The 17,307-nt window shown below is 40.9% G+C and overlaps 1 long non-coding RNA gene across 1 annotated transcript; it reads right to left on the bottom strand.

The window, feature by feature from the left end:
* Positions 1-12,426: 12,426 nt before the first annotated feature.
* Positions 12,427-14,153, bottom strand: LOC120802893. Its single transcript, XR_005709268.1, has 2 exons — positions 13,753-14,153; positions 12,427-12,982 (listed from the first exon to the last, which is right to left on the bottom strand). It is a non-coding gene; the product is annotated as an uncharacterized LOC120802893 (long non-coding RNA).
* Positions 14,154-17,307: the final 3,154 nt, after the last annotated feature.

Genomic DNA, 17,307 nt, shown 5'->3' with positions numbered 1-17,307 from the left:
TGGCAACACTGTTCCCAAATTACCTCAAAATCATCTTTGGCATTTCTGTACTGTCATTTCTTGTTACTTGTCAACATATGCTTAACCAAAAATAAACTGATAGACTGCATTTATATAGCATTTTTATCCAAAGCACTTTACAATTTGCCTCTCATTAACACAAACAAACCATTACCACCCAGGGAGGCAAGCTACCACGCAAGTCACTAACCTTATCATCGTGAGCAATTAAGATTCAGTGTCTTGATCAGAGACACTTTGGATCTACATGAAACATCAACGTGTAACACAGTTCTGGGACAAAAACAGATCCCATGACATCCACTAGTGACATGCATATTAACACGAACAGAGGATACTTACCATTGTAAAGTGAAGCAATTATCCCCAGCATCTCAGCAGCAGAGCAACCCTTCAAGCTGTTGAAAGCAGGAGAGAAAACAGAGCTTTCATCTTGACGCTAATAGCTGATATGACCAATGTCCAACAAGGTGAGTCACAGCGGCAGGGAGCGGTCCCACACAGGATGTTTTTCCCCCTCCTGGAGCAACATGTTTGGACTGTTGGCCGGTGAGCCTCCATATAAAAAGTTACATGAGCAGTAGGAGCCACGGATGGATTACTGAATGGGCCCACTGGGAACAGGCCCAGAGAGGTCTGGGGACTCCTGGGGCCCGGGCCTCTGTGCGATGGGAATGTTGATATTTCTTGTCCGGAAGCCACGGAGCTCTGGTAAAAGACACAAAACAAAGACGAAAGGATGAAAAACAATCCCACAGAGGTGCAAAACGACCATGTGGAGACGCAGAACAACCACCAAGAGACGCAACACAACCACCAAGAGAGACGACACAACCAGAGGGGACACATTTTGTGTCTCTTTCAGGCTGGGGGTCTTGCTTCTATATTGTGGATGGGGTTGTGGCTTTTTTACATGTCTGTGTCCGCGGGCCTATTTTCTTATAACCCATCCATGGTAGGAACAAGTGTTTGTTGCTGTTTCCGGGTGGAAGCAACCAGAGAGCAGACAGGGCACAGCTGGTTGAAATGCACCGCCTTTTGCTGCCAAGGGTGCGTTCGATGTGTTGCAGCTAGCAGAGTAAGTGACGTGTGACGGCACCGAGCAGTCGTCGCCCAAAAAGCGTCAATCAATTGAGTTTATATCGATGGTAACAATTACTTACAGTATTAATATTTCGATAAACAGTGGGAGGGTAGGGTTTTAGTTGGTGGCCGTATCGATTTCGCTGCCTGAAGCTCTAACGCCCACTGTCCGAGTTCAGCCGGCTGCGGCTGGTTAATGTCCTCGGCCCGTGAGGCGATCGAACTACAGGGTTGAACAATGGCTGCCCTGCTCGGTCAAAGATGGCTTCAGCGGGGACGACACACCACTCTGGATTCCCGTGATGTTTCAAATGAGCCACCGTAGTTTTGCTATTCAAAAAAAAACCCCAAACAAAACAAACAAAACAAACAAAACAAACAAAGAAACAAAACACCTGCAAAGTGGTGATTCTGTTACGAAATAAACGATCTGGACTGGGTGGACTGGGAATGGACTGTATCTGGCGGAGAGTGAAGTGCTGTCGGAATTGAAATCTTAAAACACATCATGTTGTTTTCAGCTTAATACCTTAAAATTCGGGAATGGGAACCTTCCTGGTTCAGGGCCGTGGAGCAGCTCTTCCTGTCAGTACCTGAAGGTAACGTTTGCCCGAGCAGTGAAGAGCAGAGCCACTAACATGGGGGGTTCCCGGTGAGATATAGAAACAGTGTCTGAGGAAACTTAACTCCAGTAACGTTTTACTTTTCTCTCTCTCTCTCTCTCTCTCTCTCTCTCTCTCTCTCTCTCTCTCTCTCTCCTGGCTATCCAGGTGCAGGAGACAAGTTGTGAACACAACATCAACATATTAACACCTTTTAAAATTGATATGCAGGGAATCTGCAGGTCTAAAAATGTTTTTGTGGGTGACTTTAGCAAAACCTGGCTGTAAAATCCCCAGTACAATTGTCCCACGCCTCTCACTTTAAGTTAATTAGTTAGCACTGGTTCACTGGTTAATCCATCCATTCATCATTGTATTTTCTGCTGTTTATCCAAGTCATTGTCATGTTTTATTGATTAATTATATTATAAGGGAATATGCCAGGAAGCAATGAGAAAAGATGTGAAATAAATTAGTAAATATATTGACATTTATTCCACATTACACTTGGTATATAATTCAAGGATTTGTCATCCCTACTGTTTTTTTTCTGACATCTTCCATACTTTGTAAGCAGTATGAACATGAAACAGGTATTAAATTGCATCCTACCGTACGTGGTATTAAAAATGTCTTAAATTTAACTTAAACCTTGTAAACCTGAAACCCTGATATGGCAAGCTTATTAACAAAAGTCATGTTTCTGGTCGCCTGGTGAATGTGATTCCAATATTCACTCTCTTTTACTGCAGCCCTGTTTTTGGTCCCCAATCAACTCCTGAGGGAAATATCTGGCTCTTGAGCAGCTAAATGTTCCACTGTGTTCATCGGTTAGTATAGTGTCTGTCTACTGTTTGGTACTGAGCAGGTAGTGCAGAGTGGGTTTTCAGAGCTTCTTCTGTGAGAACAGCTGCCTACTGCAGCCGAAACAAAAACACTATGAGAGCAGTGAGAGTGAACTGAAACAGTAAAGTCACGGCCAGCGCTATTATCATGATCTGAAACTCATTATAACTTATTCTAAAGCTCTGTAGAGCTGAGAGGAGCTGCAAATTCAGGTGATAATTTTCTGTAGGTTCGTCACAGCAAACCCTATCACAACCCTATTGTCTTATGACACATTTATATTGTAAAAAAATATCCATTATTGTTGCTTTAAATGAATGTAGCAATACCATAATGTAAAATTATTCTATTACAAAATCATTTAAAAATTTACTTAAGTACAGAAATATTAGCAACAAAATGTACATAAAGTATCACAAATAAAAGTACTTAATATTCAGTAAAAAAAGCTCCTGTCAGTACATTATCATATTATTGGATATGAGTTTACTCCAATGTGTAAGCAGCATTTTAATAGTGTAGCTACTCAAGATGGAGTAGTTGGGTAGTTTGTTCTATAACAATACATCATACTTTATAAATTCATCAAATTTTTTTTAAATGAAAAGTCTTAATCTTCAAAATAACTATTTACTATAGCTGTTAGATAAATGTAGCAGTGTAAAAAGAATATATCCCTCCGAAATGTAGTGGAGTATAAAGAAAATAAAAAACGCTCGAGTTAAGTACAAGTAAAAATGTACTTGAACTTGAACTTACACTCCACCACTGTTACTGAAACGATATCTCACTCAGTGTGAATTAAATTGATCTTTTTTCCTCCAACATAAAACTAGCTAAGTTTACTCAGAAGCTGATTTATATCCAACTGACTGGATTAAAAAAAAAAAAAACTTGGAGCGACCTCAACAACATGCAACTCCGTGTATTATTTCTGTGTTCCGCATAGTACGATACTATTAGTATTAGAACAATACTATTAGTATCATTCTATTGGTATCCATTACTACAGAGACCACCAGGCCTTTACTTCATAGAAAACAATTGCAGTTTGTCGCAGGGCTGATCAGGTAAATCATAATTCGATTTTTTTTTTCCCCACAACTCTTCAGTCCTACCTGATCTAAAAGACAGACTTCATTTTATTTAAAGAAACTGTGCCCGTGCAACATCTTCAGCACATTGTGAACAGCAGACAGGGGGGTAGTGATCAACTGGTTGCAGAAAGCAAATGCACCATACGGCCGACAGGAATACATAGCACTGAGTCTGCTCCCCTGAAAGTTATGAGTGATTACGAACCTGCAGTCGGCAGACACAGGGCAATGTTCAGTTTTAATCCTCTTAGTCTTGAGTACAAGGTTCGGTACTGTACCAGACCACTGTGATGAACTCTATCATGAGCTTGGCAGATTTTACTACTATTGCACATTTGATACATGGGCACTTAATAGCAGAAAATTAATAGATACTACGGAGAAAATGGACAGCAGGAGAGTGGAATAAAACGGAAAAAAAATGATATAGGTTTAAATTCCAACCAGTAGCTCTGGCACAGCTGTTTACAGTGGAGAGTTGTGAATATCTCAAAGTGCAGTATGCCAATTTACAATAGGGCCAATCATGCCTCAGAGCACAGAATGCTGAGACTGGCCTTAAAGTCAAGAATAACTTTTCGTCTGGCCGCAGACACTGGATGATATTCAGCTGTAATCCTCTAAGCCAGGAGTGCAGGTTTCAACTCCGTGCCACTCCATTTTGGTTACTCACGTGTCTTCTCTCCTATCGGTCAGTAACTTATTGTGCCTTGCACAAATCACATGTGATCAAGAGTGAATTCTGGGCCAATTTCATCATATCACATGTTTTGCAATCTATACTCGGCGACTAACTACAGATTGATATGGTTTTTACATAATCTGGTGTACAGAGTGTCAGAGCAGCCTGAGACCATTAGGAGACCTACCTCAGTCACTACAGCTTTTCATAACATGAGAGACACTTTTAATACCCATGTGCCTGCACAGATATCTGAGCATGTATTCATTTTGAGTCCCGCTGTTGTATTATTTTAGAATATGATGAAACTTTTAAGAAGTGGACCCGCAGTATGTCATGATTTTCAACACTATCCAGTGCAATTTTAACTTTGGTGCAAGATGTGTGTAGTGTTGTAGCATGAGGAGTTTAAGGCTTTGGTTGGGCATTGTGTTGTTGAGACGGAGAAAATGGAGCAGTCCTCAGGAGTAGTAGTTGATATTCTCAGGAATGCTTTCGATCTGTTCCCCTTATTAATTAAATCCTAAGCATTTGGAAAATTGAAACCACATAGGGGGGAGAGAGAAAGAGAACAATGACTTAAGTGCTGGTGGTTTGTGCCTTAAGTTTTGTGTGTGTGTGTGTGTGTGTGTGTGTGTGTGTGTGTGTGTGTGTGTGTGTGTGTGTGTGTGCGTGTGTGCGTGTGTGAGTGCACATTTTTTGTCTTCACATAATGGCAGGCAGAACATTCAGGAGGAGGGAGAAAGAGAGAAAGCAGGTTGGGAGCAGGACTAAAAAAATAATGGAGAAACAAAAGAGCTTCTTGTCATTCTTGTCCTTATCTTCTTTGTCTCCTCTCCACTAACCTTGTCCTGTTTATCTGACTTCTGTTGCAGATTCCCTGATCCATCATGCTTTAATCTGTTTTTATGAGCCGGCCTAGGCCTTGTGTGTCCCAGACACCTTAAAGTGTGTGTGTGTGTGTGTGTTTGTGAGTGTGTAGCAGAGGGCTGGTTACAACAAAGAGTGTGTTTATTTGGTTATCATCATTCAAAGTCACGAGACTACTCAGTGCGTCCTCAGAGATTGGGGCTGATGTAGCATTCATGTAAATCCTCGAGGCAGGAATACTACTGACAACATGTTGCCATGGTATTTATTGACAAATCCTTTGCAGGGATGGTTGCCACGGTATTTATCATCATTACAGATAAGAAGTTTGTTCGGTGGGCAGCTTACTTGTAGACTAGAAGAGTAGTTTATGAGTAGGTTGATGTAAGCAAGCATAACCACACTAATCAGAGACATCATTAAAACCGGTCATCATCACTGGCTCCAATACACAGATACGTGTGTGTGTGTGTGTGTGTGTGTGTATGCAACATCTGCATTCATTAGTGATGCTTCTCCTCTTCTATTCCATTATTTAATCAAGTAAAAGTTCCACTGAGAAGAGATCTGGCCAAGAGGGCAGCATAAAACAGCGTTACAACAAAAACAATACAGACAATATAGACAAGCCATGAAAACTGTCACACATTATACTAATAGATCACAGAGAATATTGTGTCCATTTCAGGGGTAAAAATACAAGTTTTTTAACTTCTCAAGTGACCAGACAACTTAATTTGAAAAGTAAGCTTTGACTGAGAGAGTTAGGTGAGGTGAGTACTTAAAAACTAACTTGAATTCATCAAGAGTAACCTCCTCTTGGATGATTTGTGGTCCTTTTCAGTGTCTTTGTGTGCTCTGTTCCTGGCAGAGGGGCAGTATATTCAACCCTTAAACTTCTCTGACCTGCCAGTGGGTCAGTCATTAATAACCCAAACAAGTTTATTTTAAATTCTAGTGGAGATCTCAAAGTTTCCAAAGATAAATATTTCAGGCTGTATTTTGGAGAAGTTTGTATCAAATTATGCACATCTAGAATATTTCCAATACATGGACATAGTACTGCAATAAAAAAGTTTGTACAGTTTGAATATATAATAAGTGCAAACATATACAGCATCACTTAAGAGATGAAAAAAGTTGATACAGAATATAGATGATACTGTGTGAAATAAGCAGGAACAGGTAATAGGATCACACACAGGGGAAAGACGCTGGCCCACAAAGGCATGAGGCAACACTTTCAAACCTGACAAGGAGCGAGTGAATCTGGGCCGGTATAAGTAGTGGGAAAACTGATAGGGGAATGGGGAACAGGTGAGTAGGACTGGTGAGAAAGTCAGATGGCATTTGGTGGACAGATGGAGAAAAGCAGACCGGGAAAGTTTACTCACAAAGCATGGGCATAGGTCGGGCATAAATCCAAATATACCATGTACAGGGATTGCTCAGTTGATGTGCATAAGAATCGAGAGGATGGAAGGTCATTCTTGACCTTGAGATCAGTATGAGTGACAAATGATAAGTATGTTTGTGGACTCCCAATTCCACTTGAGTGGAGATTATTTTGGTCATTTCATTACTTCTCCAGCTAGTAAGCGGGTCCTGAGGTGAGATCACTTTGTCGCACAGTCGTATGATCATTTTTGCAAAGGTTGATTTGTGACAGTTTGGAAGCCAAACAATGTTGTACTGTTGATAGCATGGGCGGATTATGAGAGAACTGGCCCCTGGGCACAGACAGGTAAAGAAAAAAACCTCTCACCCCTCTTATATAGGACCCCCAGACTGTAAGTCTCTTTTTGGTCATCTTTATGTCTCTTTGTGGTTGTTTTGAATCTCTTTGTGGTTGTTTTGTGTCTTTTAACTTAGCTGTGTGACTTTCAAACAAGAAATAGTAATCAATTCATATAGCGGTTCTTGGTTTGGGTAAATAACTTGATTTATATAAGAAATAACACCAACAGTTGGTTGAAACACCCGATTGTTGTGAGTGGTTTCCTACCCATGGGTACAGGGTAAAGTTAACCTAGTACTATGTTAGTGCTATATTGTCACAAATCAGGTCGGTTTTGACTGTAGTTTTTTTTGTGTGTGTGTGTGTGTGTACAAAACATAATGAGAACAGGTAGTGTTGGTTTAGAGAAAAAGACTCTTGAACTTGAATTCAACCTGAATTCAAACAGGCAGAAGCAGAACCTGCAGGAGACCCTTTGTAGTTTAAGCTCCCCTGTGTTCTCCTACAACACATACAACGGTGTGTGTCTGAGTTTGGATGTGACTGAAGCACAGCTGTCATAAAGTGCTTCAACTTTCTGTATTGTTTGCAAAAGACTTATTGAGTCTATTGAAGAATGAATCCCCCAGAAATGGAGGGAATCTATCCATAAGTTACTGGTTCATGATAAACAATAAATAAGAAAAGCTGTGAATTGCTTATAATCTGCTAAAAAAAAAAAAAAAAAAACTCCTTGGAAAAGTGATTCAGCACTCATTGTCACTCACTGTTTCTCTGTGAAGTTTTCCTCAGCTCCCCACCCGCGAGCCCACGAATATCTGAAGAAAACCGGTAGAATTGAAATCTTTTTTTTTTTTTTTCTTTTGCTGTCAGCAGATTATGTGGGTGGACAGCAAGTTGACAAGATTTGTCAGTTTTCACTCTCTTCCTCCTTCCCTCCTGCTCTCTCTCTCTCTCAGACACACACACACACACACAAAGACACATCCAAGCAGGGAAAGCCCATCACCCTTACAAGCTCTAACCAAAATAAGAAAGGCACGGAGAAGGACGTGAGGATAAACATGCTGATTTACATGTATTACACTCTATTTGTCTCTTTTTCTCTGTTCATCATCCCTGCCTTCCTTGCCGCTTTTTTAACTTACTTCAATCAAACCCTCTCTGTTTCTCATTTTCTCCATCATTCTGTCTACTTTTGTCTCACTCACCCACTCTCTAACTCTGTCACCTCTCCTTATGTCTCCCATCTCAGCCCCCCAGCCTCCCAGCCCCCCACCCCTTTCCTGCCAGATGCCTATGATTCACATTCAAAGTGTTTATACCTCCTGCTGTTCCTCTCTTTCCTCACACCTCACACACGTACCTCATCACCCCCACCCCTATGCCTTCCCCTCTCCTCATCTTTCTACTTCTCCCACTGTTTTCCCCCTCCTCCTGTGCCTCTTAGATAACTGTCTTCGCTGCTGACACTTTCATCACTGTAAGACCAATAGAAGCGGAGGGGGGGTGCAACACCCACCCATGTTAACCTGTCACTCCCCCTTCATCCCTGTGTGGATTCCTCCCATATTTTCTTCTAGACCAGCTTTCTGAGATCCATCACTTCCTCCATCCTTGTAGTAAAGTAAATCACCTCCTCGCCTCTCTGTCCACTTATTCTGCATTATGATGTGACAAACCTGCTTCAGCATCTTCTCATGGTGGCCACAGCAGCTGCTATATATTATGTATGTTTCAGTGTTAGACCAAAACAAAGAAGACCAGTTCCGTTTGCCAACACAGAGCTATATAATGCATTAACATGAAAGATTTTGAACTGGAATGATGCAGTTGTGTGTTAAGATATAATCTTGCAGTGTTATCTTTGACTCTTTAATCATTCCATAGGCAGCATTGAGGGTTAAAAAATATGGTTAAAGTTACCTTATCTTGATAAAATACAATACGAGTTCAAGTTTTGGCATAAACAAATCTCTATCTAACCCAAGGCTGCTTTTCAGGCAGTGAGCTTCCAGGGGCCCTTTCCAGAAAAGAAAAGGAAACAAACTTTTGTGAAAAGCTTCTGAAATCTGAAAATGGCATAGTGACTGTGGTGAACAACTAACTCCTATCCCCATACTTTAAACTTACATGTCAGTATTTGTAACTGAGTGTTAATAATATGCGTATACTTCACAGTTTTGAATTAAAAAGGGGGCTCATATTCAGTGTTTGGATCCCAGTATTGTCAGCTGTGCACAATAAGCATTAATGTGGTTGTTATTGTCTATGTCTTTAAAGCTGTTATACTCTATGTTTTTATATAAACAGTGGATTGAAAGACGGTGTGTATAGGAAAGGTGTCACGACTAGTGAGAAACCCATGCCGAATGATCACTTGATTGTGCATTTACCCTCAGCTTTACAGCTTTAATCATTGTTTTGGTTCTGCAGCCTGCAACTTGCAGGCCTGGTTTACTCTCGCAGCTCTCGTCAGCGTTGCTCCTGTCTGCGGCAGGCAGCTGTTTTCAGCACAAAAAGCTCTAAAAACCCACTGTTGCCTGCTACCTGCTCCCCAGACCAAACGGCAGACACACACAGCTAGTGACTAGCTGGCGAACGTAATGGAGCAGGAAGGCAGAGTTCGATATTTCCCTCAGCTAATGCAGGTTTAAGGATGCTTTTACCTTCTTTCTTATTTTGTATGTTTCTTTGGACAAATGTCCGTTTTAAATGTCTCAAAATCCAAAACGTGACCTGAGCGCAGACTGAAGACTCAAGAACCAGCAACAAACAGGATGAAGCCGTTTCCTGTGATTTGTGATCTCTCTCGTGCTCTGAGTTGTCTTGTATACCTTGAAAACTCACCTGCTTCATTACCCCTGCAGGGACATTTGAACAGAAGCTGCACATGCTGCTGGACTACATGTTTGTGCACTTACTGTATGTGCCCTTGTATTTCAGGTGTCACTGGCTTAGACTCTGTTGAGAAAAAAATCATTATATTGTGTTTTTTATAATATTTCAATATTATTTTGTTGTTTGAATGTATTTAGTTGTTCTTAGTTTTTTGTTTAGTTTTATTTAATTTGAAGGAATAATGTTAACTTCCAGTGTATTGTATTGTCTATATAGACTACTAATCAGTAATCAGTCTGTTATTTCCACACTGATGAAGACCATGTGAGGAAGAAACGGGTCTGAGTTTTAAACCATTATTCCCAAATAAACAGCTTTTTAAAATAACTTTTCCCCTTCCTTTGCCTAGGATTGTCTGAAGAATGTTAATTTTCTCTGTCAAAATATTTGTTCTCACTAACAGTCTTTGTTGTGTAAGTACTTCAACCTGATGTAATAGCTGGCCTCACCGCAGGCAAGACATTACAGCATCCAGTAACCACATCCAATTCTCCCCAATCACTTCACGCAATGTGGCTGCTGCGTGGCTGTCTCCCATTTTTAGAGAGCGCTCAGAGAAATACGGCCAATTTGCTTTTCATACAATTTCCTTCAATTCACAATGAGTTCAGGCTTACGTCACACACTCGCACACACGTGCAAACACACAATTGGGTGACTCATCCACATGCTCTGGTGATACCAGATTTTTTTTTGGGGGGGGGGGGGGCTTAACAGCAGACAAATACAGCTGGCCATGTTTGAACACTCCATTAAGCCATTTGTTCTGCAAACTCACATCAATCTAAAGATGTTCACTTAGCACAGAGTTCTTTCAGAAATCCAGGGTCATCGATTACGAAACATCTTTCAGCAGAATTACAAATAATTTTCTAAAATGTTGTTTTTTAGTTCAAAGGGCTGACATCTATTAAAATCTACTTCCCATTTAGCCTGTTTGAGTTTTGTTTTTATGATTTTACTATATTATTTCTGTTTAATCACCAATGACAGTATTTTATCTGCTGATATTAAAATAACGTTGATCCGACGAGTCTCCAGATTGTTCCCATATGTGGACTTTCTGAACCATATGCATGTTTTCTGTAATCCTCTTGCCCAGGCTCCAGTATTTCCAGACCAGCATTTTCATCACTAATAAAGGTTCCCTTATTTCTGGCACAAGAGACAATTGACAGAAAACTGACCCAAGGCCTCGGTTTTTTTTTCTCTTCCCCATAACAAAACGCTGTCCATTAGAAAGCCCAGATGAAGCATGCTGTGTGAAGTAAAGCTCCATTTGGCTCCATCTTCAGTCCTCGTTATTTCTGCCTGCCCAGTGGCCCAGTACCACACAGGCAGCTATTTTCTGATGACAACTAACTCACTCCACGGGCCGGGGAACTTTTGCTCATTTTTCCTCTTAGGACTTCTTGGTAGCAGGCGTGCCCACGCATGCCCACACGCGCACACGGACACACACACACGCACACACACACACACACACACACACACACACACACACACACACACATATAAGGATGACTCTCAGGTAGTACTCTTTAGGTTATACACACAAACACATAAATACACACACACTGTCTCCGGTGAATTGTCCCAGACAGATAATCTTGCTCCCCCATAAATGCTAACCTACATTGTATGTGCGTCCTAGTTCTGCCCAGTGGTCTGCATAACCCCTCTATCTTATGAATGTGAACAAACACACATAAAGAATCTCTTAGGGGTTGCTCTTTTGGCTATAAAGTGGGTAACCTAATGAGTTCTCTAACACAGTTTTACCGTAATTTATTATCGTAAGTCCCACAGAAATCACGGATCTCTCATACAACGGAAACAGAGGTGTGAGCATGGTATGTGTGTTACGATACTGGATATAAAATATCATGGCTAAAAGACTACACACCATAACACGAGATGTTTCGCAGATGGAAAGAAACTAAATTGTGGCCCTGTTGGACTGCACAGTAAGACAAATACATTGGCCTCTCAATACCTTACCAACATATCTAGAATCAAAGAGTGTGTTAGCAGGATTTTTCAAAAAAACTTGTCCATGCTTTTATCTTTTGTAGACTTGACTACTGTTACAGACAAAAGTCAATGAGAGAACTGCAGCAGATTCAAACAGCTACAGCTAGAGTCTCAAAAACAAAGAACTGATTTTAAAATACATTTTTGATCTGCCGCTGCATTATGAACACAGACTTCTCTGTCTTCTCAGGCCGTCAGGTTTGATTTCTGTCCCCAGAGGCAAAACTAAACATGGAAAAGCAGTGTTCAGTATCTATGCCCCACATATTTGGAGCGAATTCCCAAAACGCTCTTTTTAAATCAAGGTTTAAAACTTTTCATTGGCCGCTACATTTTATTAAATTAAAGCTGGGACTATTCATTCATATCTTACACAAACTACCCGCGGTCTAAGTTTTATTCACCTGTTAAATCTGTTTTGTTCAGATGTAGCTTATTTGATCTTCTCTTTTATTTTATTCTCTAAATCGTATTTGCGTTTCTCTTTATAATCACCTTGTGTTTCTTTAATATGTTGTCTCAGTGCCTTTTTATGTCTCATGAGAAATGGTAATGGTGAATGATAAAGCTTTTATTTTTACGTTACAGGTTTAGTTCTATACCACTGCTCTAACTCGTGTGTAGGGGATGTAATGTATGTGTACATGGTGGTGGTTGGGGAGAGAGAGGACATATCACGCTGAGATTATGTGCAGCTTCCCTAGTGAGTATTGATTGTCTCAGCTGATTATCCCTTTCTGTGTTGTCTTTGTGCATTTTTCCACAGGGAATCCACACATGACTTTTTACTGAAATAACTGCAATTTATATAAAAACCAAAGTCAATACAGAATGAAAAACAGGGTGGGAGATCAGCAACACCTGCAATGAAAGCATGGACGTGTGCGTTATGTGCCGTGGAGGTGTTGAGAGTGCACATGGAAAAGAAGACGATGCAGAGCGGATGTCAGCTGAGGGAGGAGCCTCGGAGCCCGGGTGAACTAGATGAACTAACAGCCCTCCACTGTCAGCCGGCTGTCTGCCGCTGTGCTTGACAAGGACATCCCTCTGTACAGCGGGAGGGCCATCACACCCCCTCGCTCTGATGACCAAGGTTCCGCTTTGACATCTGAAACATAATACAAAGTTGAAAATCCGAGTCAGAGAGACAGTGCAACACGGCAGTATAAAAATGAGAGTGTCCCACACTTCCTCCATTATGGCCTTTCGCAACCATCCACTATCACAACACACTACCATATAAACACAGTGGCCTATACGTCCTACCGCCGCCGCCCATTTTTACCAGATCCAGCAGTCTTCAATCCGGAGGAGCTCTTCAAGGGTGAGGAAACTACTGCACTAGCAAAAGAGACGCAAGTGAATGGCATGTGCTGTAAACAGTCATCTGGTAAAATTAGTTAGTAGGTGCTATGTTCCGTACTCCTGACATGGTTATCAGTTTGATAAAATACGAAACAGTTTCCACCTCAGCCGATTTGGCATTTTTGCCGGAAACAGAAAAAAGAGGAGTATAGTCAGTATGAAAAGAGGTTTCACATCATTTCATTCACATCAACGTGTTGACCTCAAGTGAAAACTTGAACTGGGTTAAACATTCGACGCTTACAAAATTGATGATAAATGGCTTTAATGAATGTGTTTTAGAAATTAGTCTAATCTGAAACTGGCGACGACAGCTGATGTGTTATTCATGTTTTGAATGTCAGCCAAGACTTCACTAGAGAAAATCTAAGCTTTTGTCCAAATGCTTTGAGCCAAAATGTAGTTACATTTCCGTGTATCTTTTCATATTTACAGAGACAACACATGCCAGTAATGTTTAACACCAAATACTGTATACATGCTGGCAACCGCTTGTTCGAAGAGCATACTCACCCCAAAGATCAATTGTAACCCAGACACTGAACAGCTCGACTGCTCTGAGTATCACCTGGAGCTCAGTGGACTATTCATAATCACTTCGCGTTAAGTGGAGAATTGGCAACAGACGATGCAAAAATATTCAAAGGCTTTGCAACCTCTAACTCTACAGACTCAGCTGTTGGCTGCTGTTAAGATCAGGAATCGGTTCATTTTAGATTTCAGTTATTATTCCAGTCCTGTCCAGAAAGTTATAAATTGGAGGTTTAACATTTTCTGAAAATAGATGATCATAAAACTTATTAGCTGACAGATGCCTCCTGTATCTATATATAGAACTACGGAATTATGAACCAGTTTCAGTGCAGTACTGTCAAACCTCCTCTGATTGCTAATACAGTTCTGCTGTGTCGCTTTTTTTCCCCCCTCACTCTTTGTATCTTACAAATGCCAGCTTAGCAGAAGGAGGTGTGTCACTGATTGAATCTGCCTACTCACAACATGTCGCCTTCTGAGTCAGCGCATTTGGAAGCATAGCAGAACCATAAATTCGACCATCACTTGGCGGCCACACTGAGCAATTACTACCTTACACCGTATGAGTCTGCTCCTGAATGCAGCACACAATACACAGCATGTACAGTATTGCCTCTGCTCTAGCGGTCTTGCGCTCGTATCCTCATAACTGCGGTCTGAGGGACTGGAGGAACGAACAATATCATTTGTGAACAATGTCCTGCTGCAGTCTTACGACAATACAATAAGTCACTATTCCCCTGAACACCCTCGCTACAAGACTATCTGTAATGAAATATGTTATTATTCCTCTGTGAAACACCTCTTTCAGTTTGCCTTCCACAGTATAATAACCTTCCCTCCAATTATGTCCCTGCTCCTGAAACACGCTGCCAGAAGAGAGTTCTTTGTGTTAAAGTAATCTACTGTGACTCTTGAACGGGCGCAAAAGAGATCAGCTTTATTTTAAAAAAGACAGACAGAGCAAGAAATCTCTTTTTTTTTTCTTTTTTAAATGAAAACTCCTCATGAATGATCTCAACATTTCATTAGTTTCTAATTGAAATGGAATGCCTGATTAAGCCCAACTCAGAAGGTGCAGAATAAATGGGAAGGCAAAGAGCTGAGGAGAGAGCGACTCTAATTAGACTGAAGACACAATGACCAGAGAGGATCTCTGATATGTTATTACAAAGAGGGATGCATTTAAAAAGGAAAAAAAAGATGCTCACTAACAGAAGATTAAGAGGGCTGGCACTGTTAAAGGGTAAATGCCCCCTTTTTGGTATAAATTTTGATACCCTTTTTTTTTATTGGAACAACAAATAAGAATTTGGTTGCAAAGTCTGATCAAGTCTATAAGATTTAAAGCACTGAAATATCTGGGAAATTACGGGCTAACATTTCAGTCAGACGCACGTAGAGGTGGAGGGTGTTAACAGCGAGGTTGCAGAGCTCACTCTGTTGTGTGCAGAGTGCAGGATGTTTACACTGATCGCCCATCGAGAGAGATGGGTCAGGGACATACATACCTGGATGATACTTATGAGTAGAACATGACTTCCATGCCAACCTGAGGCTCTATTGATGATGTTGTGTGAAGCCCTCGCATTCACTAATACCATAAGATATAAACACTGAACAGAAAAAAAAGAAATTGTGTTGAAAACTGATTGAGTTTGAAGCAAATGTTGCATTTCAGTTTACTCGTTCACATCCCATTTATGTTTGCTCGAGCCGTGCCTCACAAACAGTTATATAAGAAACAACTGACACAAATTTTAGCGTCTCTCCAAACTGTGCCATGTGTCTTGCTCATGGGCTGAACAGAGGGTTCATGCTGCAGCAGTGCTAGGTACAGGACACTGGGGTTTAGGGATGAATAAACTAGACTGCCGATTTTTGTCCATTGTATTCCTCACTAATACCGATAGCATGCTATAAAAGACTGGCGACAGCCAAGGCAAGTGTCGCAGTAGGTGCGGTTTTATAAAACATCACGGCAGGGCAAAGTGGCCACAGTCGGTTTAATGGAGGCAAAGTGGTGGCTGAGCTGAAATGGTTACATGCTGGGGCATCTGGTAGCCTAATGGTTAAGGTGCACACCACAGAGCCCTCGCTCTCTCCCTCTGCCCTAGTTTCCTGTGTCTCTCTAGACTGTCAACTATTAAGTAAAGGCAAAAATGCAATAAAAATATTCTTTAAAAAAACAGACTTATTTATGTGCAGACAGATTAATTTGTGAATTGTTTTATTGTGGTATGACAATTAATCAACATGCTACCACTAAACATGCATTAAATGAGGATTATGTAGGTGTAATCTACTTTATAGGCAACAGACATTTCATGGAGTTTAGCATTAATCTTATAAATTGTGTTTTTAAAGCCACATCCCTGAAATTTATCATTGTAAATAGTGTATAATCTGTGACCAATGATAACTAATTATACTTGTGAAAGCAAATAAGCCCAGTGTTGCCTATTGTTGCTTCGAATTTTCATCTTACAGCGGCCGGGCAGAGAAGTGCGCACGTAGGCTGCGATGTGGCACACGAAAATCACTCAGTGGAAAAGCACTGGGTCTGTCGCTCAAATCTTGACAAATGGGCATTTTGAAGTTCACAGCTTGGTTTTACTGCTTACTGCCTCTTAATCAGCCAGAAAAATCTAAGTTTGCAAAGCAAAGTTTGATAAAAAAAACAAAACAAAACAGCAACCACCATGGCAGACTGTGACAGCCTGAGATGTTGGTCAATCAAGCAAAGTGTCACACCAAACATACCTGTGTTTAAGTCAAGTCGATTTTAGATAATAGTAATAATAGTAAGACTAGTAATAGGACTAATAAGAAGACTAATAATAATAATGATAATAATAATAAGACTAAAAATAAAAATAATTGTTGTGGTGGGTGTGGATCATGGAGGCAGTCAGTGGTTTGCAGTCACAGATCCAGACTCTACAGCTCCAAAGGCAGAAACAGGAGAGAGAGGAGAGAGACAAGAAAGCACAAAACAACGGGAGAGAGAAGTAACAAGCGTTAATGGGATATGAATGCATACAGATGGAGAGGGAGAGGAGGAGAGAGGAGCTCGGTGCATCATTGGAAGTCCCCCGGCAGTCTAGGCCTATAGCAGCATAACCAGGGGATGGTTCAAGGCAAGTCTGAGCTAAGATTTGAAGTCCTTCTGTGTGATCAGTAGTTTTAAAAACTGCCACTAAGACATACAGAAGTTAAACTGGCCCCTAAACGTGATTTTTGGAGTAAAAAGTAAAAAGTGCCCTGTGGAGTTCATTGTAAATAAACTTAGTTTTAAAAAATGTTCGCCAAAACGCTTTGTGTGAATCCGCACTGCCTTATTTCACACCTCATGAAACGCTTGCAAAGCATTTTTTTTCCCTAAAACTTGCATTTTGATACATTCAGCTTGGAGTCTTCCTTGCATGTTTTACTGGTCCACTGATGCCTTTACATTGCATTAAAGGCACCGACCACCCTGTGCAGTCTGCACCACTGTGTGTCATGGCCACCATGACGCTAGGAAACACTGTA

The sequence above is a fragment of the Xiphias gladius genome, chromosome 17, assembly GCF_016859285.1.
Source record: "Xiphias gladius isolate SHS-SW01 ecotype Sanya breed wild chromosome 17, ASM1685928v1, whole genome shotgun sequence".
Classification (NCBI taxonomy): Eukaryota; Metazoa; Chordata; class Actinopteri; order Istiophoriformes; family Xiphiidae; genus Xiphias; species Xiphias gladius.
The sequence above is the reverse complement of the archived record's forward strand: the minus strand, read 5'-3'. Positions and strand labels throughout refer to the sequence as shown.